At 47.2% G+C, this 9,171-nt stretch overlaps 1 non-coding gene across 1 annotated transcript; it reads right to left on the bottom strand.

Annotated features, from left to right (window-relative positions):
• Positions 1-8,827: 8,827 nt before the first annotated feature.
• Positions 8,828-8,934, bottom strand: LOC129075035 (U6 spliceosomal RNA). Its single transcript, XR_008529605.1, has one exon. It is a non-coding gene; the product is annotated as a U6 spliceosomal RNA (small nuclear RNA).
• Positions 8,935-9,171: the final 237 nt, after the last annotated feature.

The raw sequence follows: 9,171 nt of genomic DNA, 5'->3' as shown, positions 1-9,171 counted from the left end.
GCATTTGTGTTATTGTCAATATTTTGTTTCCTTTAAACAGTCTGGTAATGAAAATCTGTGCAAATACGTTTTTGTTCACATTTGATCATTTCCTTAGGGTATATTTCTAGATCTGGGTCAATAGGTATGAATGTTTTTAAGGCTTTAAATTGCTTTTTAAAAAGGTTGCACCAGTTTAAACTCTCATCAGCAACATATGGAAATCCCTGTTCCCACTGTATTCTTGCCAACACTTGGTTACTATTATTTCAGGGAGATTTTTATTGAGGTTATGTTAAATCTATAAATCAATTTAGAAAGAATTGCCTTCTTTATAATATTGATTCTTCTCTTTGAGGAAAATGGTGTGTCTCCGTTGATTAAATCTTTATTTTATATCTCTCAGTGAAGTTTTGTTGTCTTCTTTATATAAATCCTGCACATTTATTATTGGGATTATTTCTGGGAGTATTATGGTGTGTGTTGCTTTGGTTTTTGTTTTGTTATGTGAATGCCACTTAAAATTTTTATCTTCTTTTCCCAAAGTGTGTTTTAGAAGCACTTGAGCCTCCAGATGCTCTGTGAAAAACAAAAGCGTTCTGTGTTCACACTTGTTTGGGAAAGGCTATCGCCGTCCCTCGAAAATTCTCGTGACATTCACATGAGCTTGAGGGGTCTTATTGTAAAGAAGCCTGTAGCACATTGCTAATAAGCACTCCACCAAGCACATCGCAAGCTTACTTGATCATGGAATAATTTTTACGTAAACATAAACATTTTTAATGTGCAATCTATTAATATTTATTGGAGCTGATATTCTGGGAAGCCTAATGCTGCAGGCTGACGAATGACCCCGATTCTTCACTCCTCCCTGCAACTATGCCCTTAGCCTGTAACTCTGGAGTGTTCTTCCACTGTGACCTTGAACTACACTATATGGTTTGGCCAATGGAATGTTAGCAAATGTAAGCCCACCAGTTCTAAAAGTGGAGTGATCACAGTAGCATCTTCCATATCCATGAAAAACAAATACCTGGGGGTCCCTGTTGGAGGATCAGACAGGTGGAGTTAGAGCTGAGTTACACCAGTCCTCTTAGTTGAAACCACACTGAAATACTCAAAAAACAGTCAATTCTTTTTATGGAAGTGAGCCCAGGCAAGACCAGAAGAACACCGCAGCTGGACATCAGATCTATGAACTAAATAATTTCCAACTGTTTAATAGCACTGAGTTTTGGGATGACTTGTTACATAGCATTATTGTGGCAATAGATAACTGATACACCCTCCTTAGGCAATTAGTTAAAGCTTGATAGGCTTTATTTGTATTAAATACTTTTTACCAAAAATGTTATTAAATAACTTTTGGGCAGCCATTGAGATTATTTTAAGCTTTCCTAATTGAAGCTACTAATGTGATATTTCATATTAATAGACTTTCTATTCATAACCTGTCCTGACCTCCCTAGATAAATCATTCTTGGTAATAGTTGATCATTCTTTTAATTTACTATTTAATACCATATGCTAGTATTCTCAATAGGGATTTAGTATCTATATTTATAAATGAAATTAGTTTATAGTTTCCTATTTTGGTCCATCTTTTTCATTTTTGGTATAAAACATAAGTTGACTTCATAAAATGACACAGCTTTTAGTCTTTGCCTATGTTCTGGATCAATTTTTATAACATGGAAATTATTTATTCCTTAAAAGACTAATAGATTCTGCTGCTAAAGCCTTGTAGTCATGGAAATTTTTGGATAGTTTACTTGTTCAATAGTTTTGTTTTAGTTTTAATTTTTCCCTCTGGTTATTGGTCTTAAGATTTCCTGCTTATTTCTAACTATGCATTTGGAAGCTCAAATTATTTTTTGATAGCCAATAACATATACCTTATACTTTGTGTATGTCTAAAATCTACCTTTCAATACTTTTGGAACAATGACTGGTGTAATTAACTAAGGGAGTAAACATATACCAGGCCGTTTATTTTAGTAACTACAATTTAATGTCAGACCTAACATGAGATTACAGTATGGTTGCACATGTGTGTGGCCACTATGTCGTCTAACGTGGTGGAGGTGGTGTTGTGGGGAGCCTGTCTGATAGCAGCTTGGAAGGTTCTTATAGTCGGGGAAACAGCTTGGAAGAAGTCATCTGGGTTCGTACAGGCTGGACTTTCTAATAGCTTTCCATGATTTATGTGCATGAGGTAAGCAAACACTTAAAAGTAGAATTGTTTTAAAAATCTTGGAACTTGATTGTCCTAGTTATGGTTGACATGGGACTGAGGTTTAACAACAACAAAAAAAAATATGTGTGAGTATCTCATGCTGAGCTGGACCATTTCCCCAGCGACCTCAAGAGAAACAACGGCAGGGAAGTCGCTTGCTTTCTGTGAGGCGTGGCCAACCCTGATCTCTGGCCCTGCAGCTCTGCTATGTGCTCAGTTCTCAGGTTTTCAACACCTTGTTTCACTAGAAGTGAGAATACATAATGACGCAGTGCTTACAGCTTACCATAGCCAGGCACTGCTGATAGGCATTAGTGTCAACCGTTTTACAGATTTGGGAAGGAAGGCGTAGAAAAGCTCCACGGTGCCTAGGCAGCGGGTCCCCATGCTCTGTGCTGCCTCCCCTGGGCACTGCTACCTCTTCTTCCTCATTTGTCTTATTTCCCGCCTGTCCACCAGAGTGCCTGGCTCAGTGCTGGGCTCTAATAAGTGCTTGATATTATAGATGAGGATAGAAGAGGTGGAAAGAGAGATTACAAGTGAAAGAGGAAAAGATAATGGGGTGTCCTAGAGAGAATTCATGGATCTGGCTTGAGACTGTGACCTCAGCTATTGAAATGAGAAGTAATAAAATATCTTTCCCGTAGGGTTATTGTGAGGTTTTTCTGAGCAAAGGGCCTGATACATAATCAATACTCAATAAATACCAGTTAATCATCATAGTGGTAATGATGATGCAGGATGATGACCGTAAAGCCAAGCTCTGCCACCAACTAACTGGCTCTGTGACCCTCCTCAAGTCACTTTGCTCCCCGGGCCTCAGTTTCCTCATTTGTTAGATGTGGGATGGCCTCGTGGCTGTGTGATCATGGAGTCTGTGAGCCACAGTGCAGATGGAGCAGGAGACCGAGGCAGGGGACAGGCGGTAGAGGCCACCGCTGCGTGGGCCATGCTTGGCGGAGCTGGGGAGTCCGCCCGCTCCTGGGGCGAAGGCTGCAGTCTGTCCAGCTCCCTTCCCTCCCTTCGGGCATCTCACAAATGGGAAACTGAGTGAGGGCGAGGGTGACGTTGCTCAGTCCATTCACCTCCCAGCAGGCCTATGGGTGACGGACGAAGCATTGAGCAAAAACAAGCAAACAAAGCAGTTCTCCCCGCAAGTCACAGGTGAATTTTACACAAACCATGATATATTTGTTTAGCATACGTATGTCTCAAACACTGCATAGGGCATAGTTACAACAAACAATTATTTGTTATTTGAAGTCAGTTCTCTGGGTTGCCCTGCCTGGTCTAGTGTTCAGATATCTCAGATGGGAAGCCGCAGTGAACCTACACCAGGCCAAGTTGGTTCCTTAAATCAAAGGTCCGCGTTGTAGAATCTCTATCTTCCCCACTACTTCTTGCTTCTTCAAGAGAAAAAAACATAGTAACTAAATGGGGAAATTTGTTTGCCATAAATTACCAAGAGAAGAGCTTCTCCAGATTCATTAAGGCAATTATTATATCTTGAATAAAGAACAATTGATTATTCCAAACAAATGTACCAGACTGTGGTTTAACGGAAATCTGTGTCTATAACCTGCTGTAGTTGTTAAGTCAGAAGTAAATATGTTCTTAATAACCAACTGCTATTTATTTAACGTACAATAACTTGCCTGCTAAGCTTAAATGAAATGCACAGTTAATTAAAACTATCTCTGTACCAAGTCCTCCAGGGAAAATACATTACCCAAGTTCTGGTTTGGGGTTACTTCACACCTTGCCTTCCCCATCGGCCCCCCATGGGTAGATTTTCATACGATCTGTTGGGAAGTCCACAACATTTTTGCTGGGCGATTCTCATCCTGCTCAGACGTATGGAAACTCCACGTATTTACCCGGAGCTGGGAAATCTTTAGTGAGCCGCTGAGCTGAGGCTGCACGGTTGGTGCCCCAAAGCCTGCCCTGGTCCCTGGAAGGGGGGGCTGCATCTAAACCCCCCTCCCCCGCTAATTCACTGTTCAAAATGAGCCGTTCACTTTGCCTCTCCGAGGGTGTTTTCCAATCTGTGAAACAAATGGGACCACCCATGGTTTTGGTGACAGTCAGAAGAAAGGGTGGGCAGCACTGGCAGCGGGGCCTCACCTTGACCCGGTCAGTGGGTCTCCGAGGACATCGGGCCCTCTGCTGCCTGAACCCTGGTCTGCGAGATGCTCCTCCATTTATCCACTCGTTCCCTTTTGTTGTTGTTGTTGTTATTCAACAAGTATTCGATGTCTGAGTGTCCACCAGACCTGAGATCCCGTGGATCCCAGGACTGGGCGGGGGCGGGTGAAGGCCACTCCCCGCTGCGTCTCCTGCGTAAGTGTAAGCTCAAATGTGTAAGCGCAATTCCAGCATTCATTTCACTCCTCCGAGTTTGTTTGCTTTTCTGTACGGTGAGGGTAGTGCCATCCCTACAAATCACCAAGCGACTGGAAGTTCAAATGAGAAAATGTATGCTCAACTGCTTTCAAAGTCTGAAGAATTAACATATAAATGTATATTTTCCCCAGCAGTGGTGGTTCAGGGCAGTTCTGCAGGCGCGTGCAGGGGGCCGGTGTGGGACACCTGGGAAAGCCCAGGCGAGGTGGGCGAGCCAGAGGGACGGGCAGCTCAGCCTCTGAAAGTCCTCTGCCAGTGAGAGCTGGTCAAGTACTTAGCAAAGACCGACTGACAAGCGGGATGTGAAGAGCAGAAATATTTCCAAAGACACAATCTCACCTGATTTGTGTACCGTCCCTGTGAGGGAGGCAGAGCAGCTTTCCTCCTTCTCACTTTATCACTAAGACTGAACCTCGGAGAGGGAAAATGACTTGGCCCAAGGTCACTCGCGCAATTGGCAAAACCAGGACTGGGGCGTGGGTCTTTCCTTTATGCCACAGTTGCTGTCAAGAGAGCAGTGTGCTCCCCATCCAGCTGAGAGCCGAGAGTCTGGCTGCACCCAGACCTTGGGGAGTGTGTGCACTGGGGGGACTGGAGCTTCTACATTAAAGACAGACCGTTCTATGGTGCGGGGCTTAGCAAGTGAGCCCGGCTGCATTTCAGCCCCCTCGGCCCTCTGCTGGACGGGCTCATGCAGAACAGAATGGAAACAGGAAGGTGTGGAGGTGGGGCCTCAGCACCCGGGCTGGGGGTTGGGAGCAGGGGATAGTTGACCAGGCTGGGTGGCCCCTGAGGGAGGTCACTGGGGCCACTGACCTTCTGAGGACACCCCCAGGCTTCCTTGCTTCCCTGATGCTGTGGTCGTCTCTCCGGGCTGCTCTCAGAGGGCGCCATAAAAAGTTAATATCCGATTGCAGTGGGAAGCCGTACGCCTGCTATAATTACTTGGGTGTGTAGATATTAAGGACCGCTGTAATTATAATTCCAAGGTAATCGGGGAGTAGGGGAGCATACTCAGCAAGGTTTTGTGCTATTGTTGCCATTTTTTTCCTTTGCCTCTCAAATTTCCTGCATGAATCAGATAGATAGACAATCTCTGCTGGATTCTGGGATGCAGCTTCTTTGACACCCCTTTTTACAACAGTGGGTGTTCTGAGGTGGGGCTCTGGTTGCCTGGGGGGCTTCTGGGGCCGCCGAGCCTGTGCTGGGGACCTCAGAGGTTAGCCTTTGCTGTCCTTGGCTTCCCTGCCCAGGGCTAGCAGCGTCACTTAAACAATAGTAGGCTTCTGGCCCCCGTGGCCTCTCCGACCCTCCGATTCGCCACCTCAGAAGGGGAAAGGTGGATGAGGATGATTTCCAAGGGCTGCTGTCCCTCTGAGCAGCCCTTTTGTGTTCCTTGGGATCATTGCCGCACCCAGGAAATGCCAGACCCAGGCCTGGGGGACTCCACCTGCCCCAAGGGACAGAAATTAAAAAAAAAAAATTAAATGAAGACTTCCATTTCCAGTCCCATTAGCTACTGTCACTTCAAGAGCTCAGTTGCTGTGTGGGGCTGGTGGCTGCTGTGCTGGAGATCTGCGGTGTGGAGCCTGTCCATCACCGAGGAAGTTCCGTTACACAGCGCTGAGGGCGGTCCCTGGAGGAAGCTGGTTGCTACCGGGTTCCTGGGAAAGGGGCGGTCGAGACCCTGGAGGCTTGGGGTCTGGGCTGTCTTGGATGACTGTCTGGAGCTGTCATTTAAAGTTATGTGACATTGGGCAAACCACTTGCCTTTCCGCACCTCTGTACAATGGAAATGACAATACCATTTTGTAGAGTGTTTTGAGTATTAAGTGATTTAAATATCAATATGGTCAGCATTCAAATAAATATACCAAGGCGAAGCTGGTGGGGTCACTGCATTATCACCCTTTCTGGCAGTTCCTGCTCCAGTGTGGGGTCCCGCTGGACCACCTTGGGAAGAGGTGTGCGTGAGGAGGACGCGCCCAGACCCTTGCCCGCCTCAGAGGCCATGACATTTTACCAACTAACTGAAGTGCTTGGCTGAGTCCTCTGTTCACGTTCACAAAGGGAACTGCGGCCTGCCCACTCCCCCCTCTTCCGTCCGCACTGCCACCCCCTCACTGCCTCCTCTCATTCTACTAGGGTTGCCAGATGTAGCAAATAAAAACACAGGATTCCCAGTTAAACTTGAATTTCAGATAAGGAGTGAATACTCCGTGTAGTATAAGCACGTCTCTTGCAATATTTAAGACGCGCCAAAGATGTCATTTGTTGTCTACTCACAATTCTAACTTAACTGGTGTCTTTCTGTGTTTTGCCCTTATCCTCGTCTTCACCAAGTTAAGCCTGGTTATGGGGGCAGGATGGGAGGGCTTCTGTGTGTGCAAGGCCTGGGGCAGACAGTGGGCGTCCTCTCACACCGGGCACCTGTCTGGGGCGGGTCATGTGACCAGGGCCAGGGGCGTGCAGAGGGAAGGCGGGGCTCTTGCCAGGCACGGATGCTTTGCGTCTGGGTAAGGTGAGCGGTCTCTGTGGGTGTCTTCCTACATTCTTGCTCGTGGCCAGTGTCTCCATGACTCAGGCTCCAAGGGAGCTGAGGACATTCTCTGCTTGACTTGCCAGTTCAGTGATGGTTTGACTGGGCTCTGTGTCTCCATGAGAACGGCCAGCTGGCAGGGCCAGCGCCTCCGAGGGCCTGGGTCAGGGCAAGGGGAGGGGGCCCCCGACTCAGCGCAGGGGGGCCCCTCCCTCCCCCCGCTCTGCCTGTGTGCTCCTGGGGCCATGGATGGCCCGGCCCACACCCCCATCTGTTCTCCTCTGCTCTGGGCTTCTGCCTTCAGTTTCTGCCTCGGGCTGTGTCTGGGGGTGGGGACTGGGACTGGAGGATGGAAAGTGACAGACGGAACTTTGTCGTCAGTGAGACTCCCGCTGCAAGCGCTCGCTTTCAGCCCCGATTATTTCCCTCTCCCTTTTTCGCCACCCGTCTTGTCTCTCCACACAGGTGGACGTCAGTGGGGAACTGAGGAATGACACAGACCAACCTCTGTCACCCATTCAGGTCACAGCGGCCCTGCTTTTGTGCTTTTGGGTTCCCTTTGGCCACGTGAATCTCTGAATAGACTGAAAACGACTCTTTTCTTTTTTTTAATAAAAGACTTTTATTATCTATGAAATTCAACCGGCTATTTAGAGTATGATTGCTCTGTACTTGGAATAGTGGAAAGATGAACTAAATTATAACTCCAATGAATATGCATCTTATTTCAATTAACACTTGGGATAGGCCTGTGGATAAGACATCACCAACAGTTTTTGTGTATTTCGTTATTTTAAATGATCATTTTTATTGAATTTATTGAAATGACATTGGTTCACAAAACCATACAGGTTTCAAGTGTACAGCTCAGCAAAACAGCGTCTGCACACTGCACCGCGTGCCCGTCGCCCCAAGCCGAGCCGCTCCCCATCCCTGTTTCCCTGCCTTTGCCCCGCTCCACCTGTCCTCTCACCCACCTCGCCTCCGGCCAGCACCGGCCAGCACCACACCGTACACCGTCGTCTGCGTCTCTGTTATGCACGTGTGTTCTTTGGCTAACCCCTCACCTTCTTTCATCTACTCTCCCAACTCCCCTCCCCTCTGACGGCTGTCAGTCTGTTGCATGTGTCCACGCCTCTGTTTCTATTTTGTCCATCCGTTTATTTTGTTCGTTAGATTCCACATTCAAATGAGATCATACAGTATTTGTCTTTCTTTGACTGGCTTATTTCATTTAGCATAATATTCTCCAGGCGGATCCACGCTGTCACAGAAGTAAGATTTCCTTCTTTTTTCAGCTAATTAGTATTCCATTGTGTAAATGTACCACAGCTTTTTTATCTACTCATCTACTGAAGGGGACATGAGCTGTTTCTAGATCTTGGCTGTTGTAAATAGTGCTGCTGTGAACAGAGGGGTGCGTGTATTCTTTCCGGTTCGTGTTTCGGGTTTCTCTGGATAAATTCCCACAGGTGGAACTGCGGAGTTATAAGGTGGTTCCAATTCTAATGTTTTGAAGGCACTCCACACTGCTTCCCACAGGGGTGTGCCAGTCCCCATTCCCCCCAGCAGTGCACGAGGGCTCCCTGTTCCCCACACCCTTGCCAGCATGTGTTGTTCGTTGATTTATTGATGATGGCCATTCTGGCAGGTGGGAGGCAGTGTCTCGGAAATATGGGCCCCTTTGTGATGTTGCGTGTGTCATCCTTGCGCAGGGACCATGCTCATCCTCTCGATAGCGTTCCAGTTTTAGTGTATGTGCTGCCGAAGCGAGCCCTGGACTGAAAATGATTCCCCCTGCCCTCCCGCACCTCCACACTCCACGAGGAGCCTTCTGCTCCAGGCCTCTGCCCATTGCTCCCCAGACACTTGATCTTCTTGGCCTTAACTTCTGTCCTAGATACCATCCGCTCCCGCCATCCCTTTTCCACTTGATTCTCTGCTTTCCTAATGACTTCCTGTCTGGCAGGCTCTGCTCCAGCCCCACTGCCTCTGGGAAGCCTCTGGGGGTCAC

The sequence above is a fragment of the Pteronotus mesoamericanus genome, unplaced genomic scaffold (assembly GCF_021234165.1).
Source record: "Pteronotus mesoamericanus isolate MK-2021 breed Mesoamerican mustached bat unplaced genomic scaffold, CSHL_Meso_final contig_502, whole genome shotgun sequence".
Lineage (NCBI taxonomy): Eukaryota > Metazoa > Chordata > Mammalia > Chiroptera > Mormoopidae > Pteronotus > Pteronotus mesoamericanus.
Note: the sequence above shows the minus strand (reverse complement) of the source record. Positions and strands in the feature narration are given on the sequence as shown.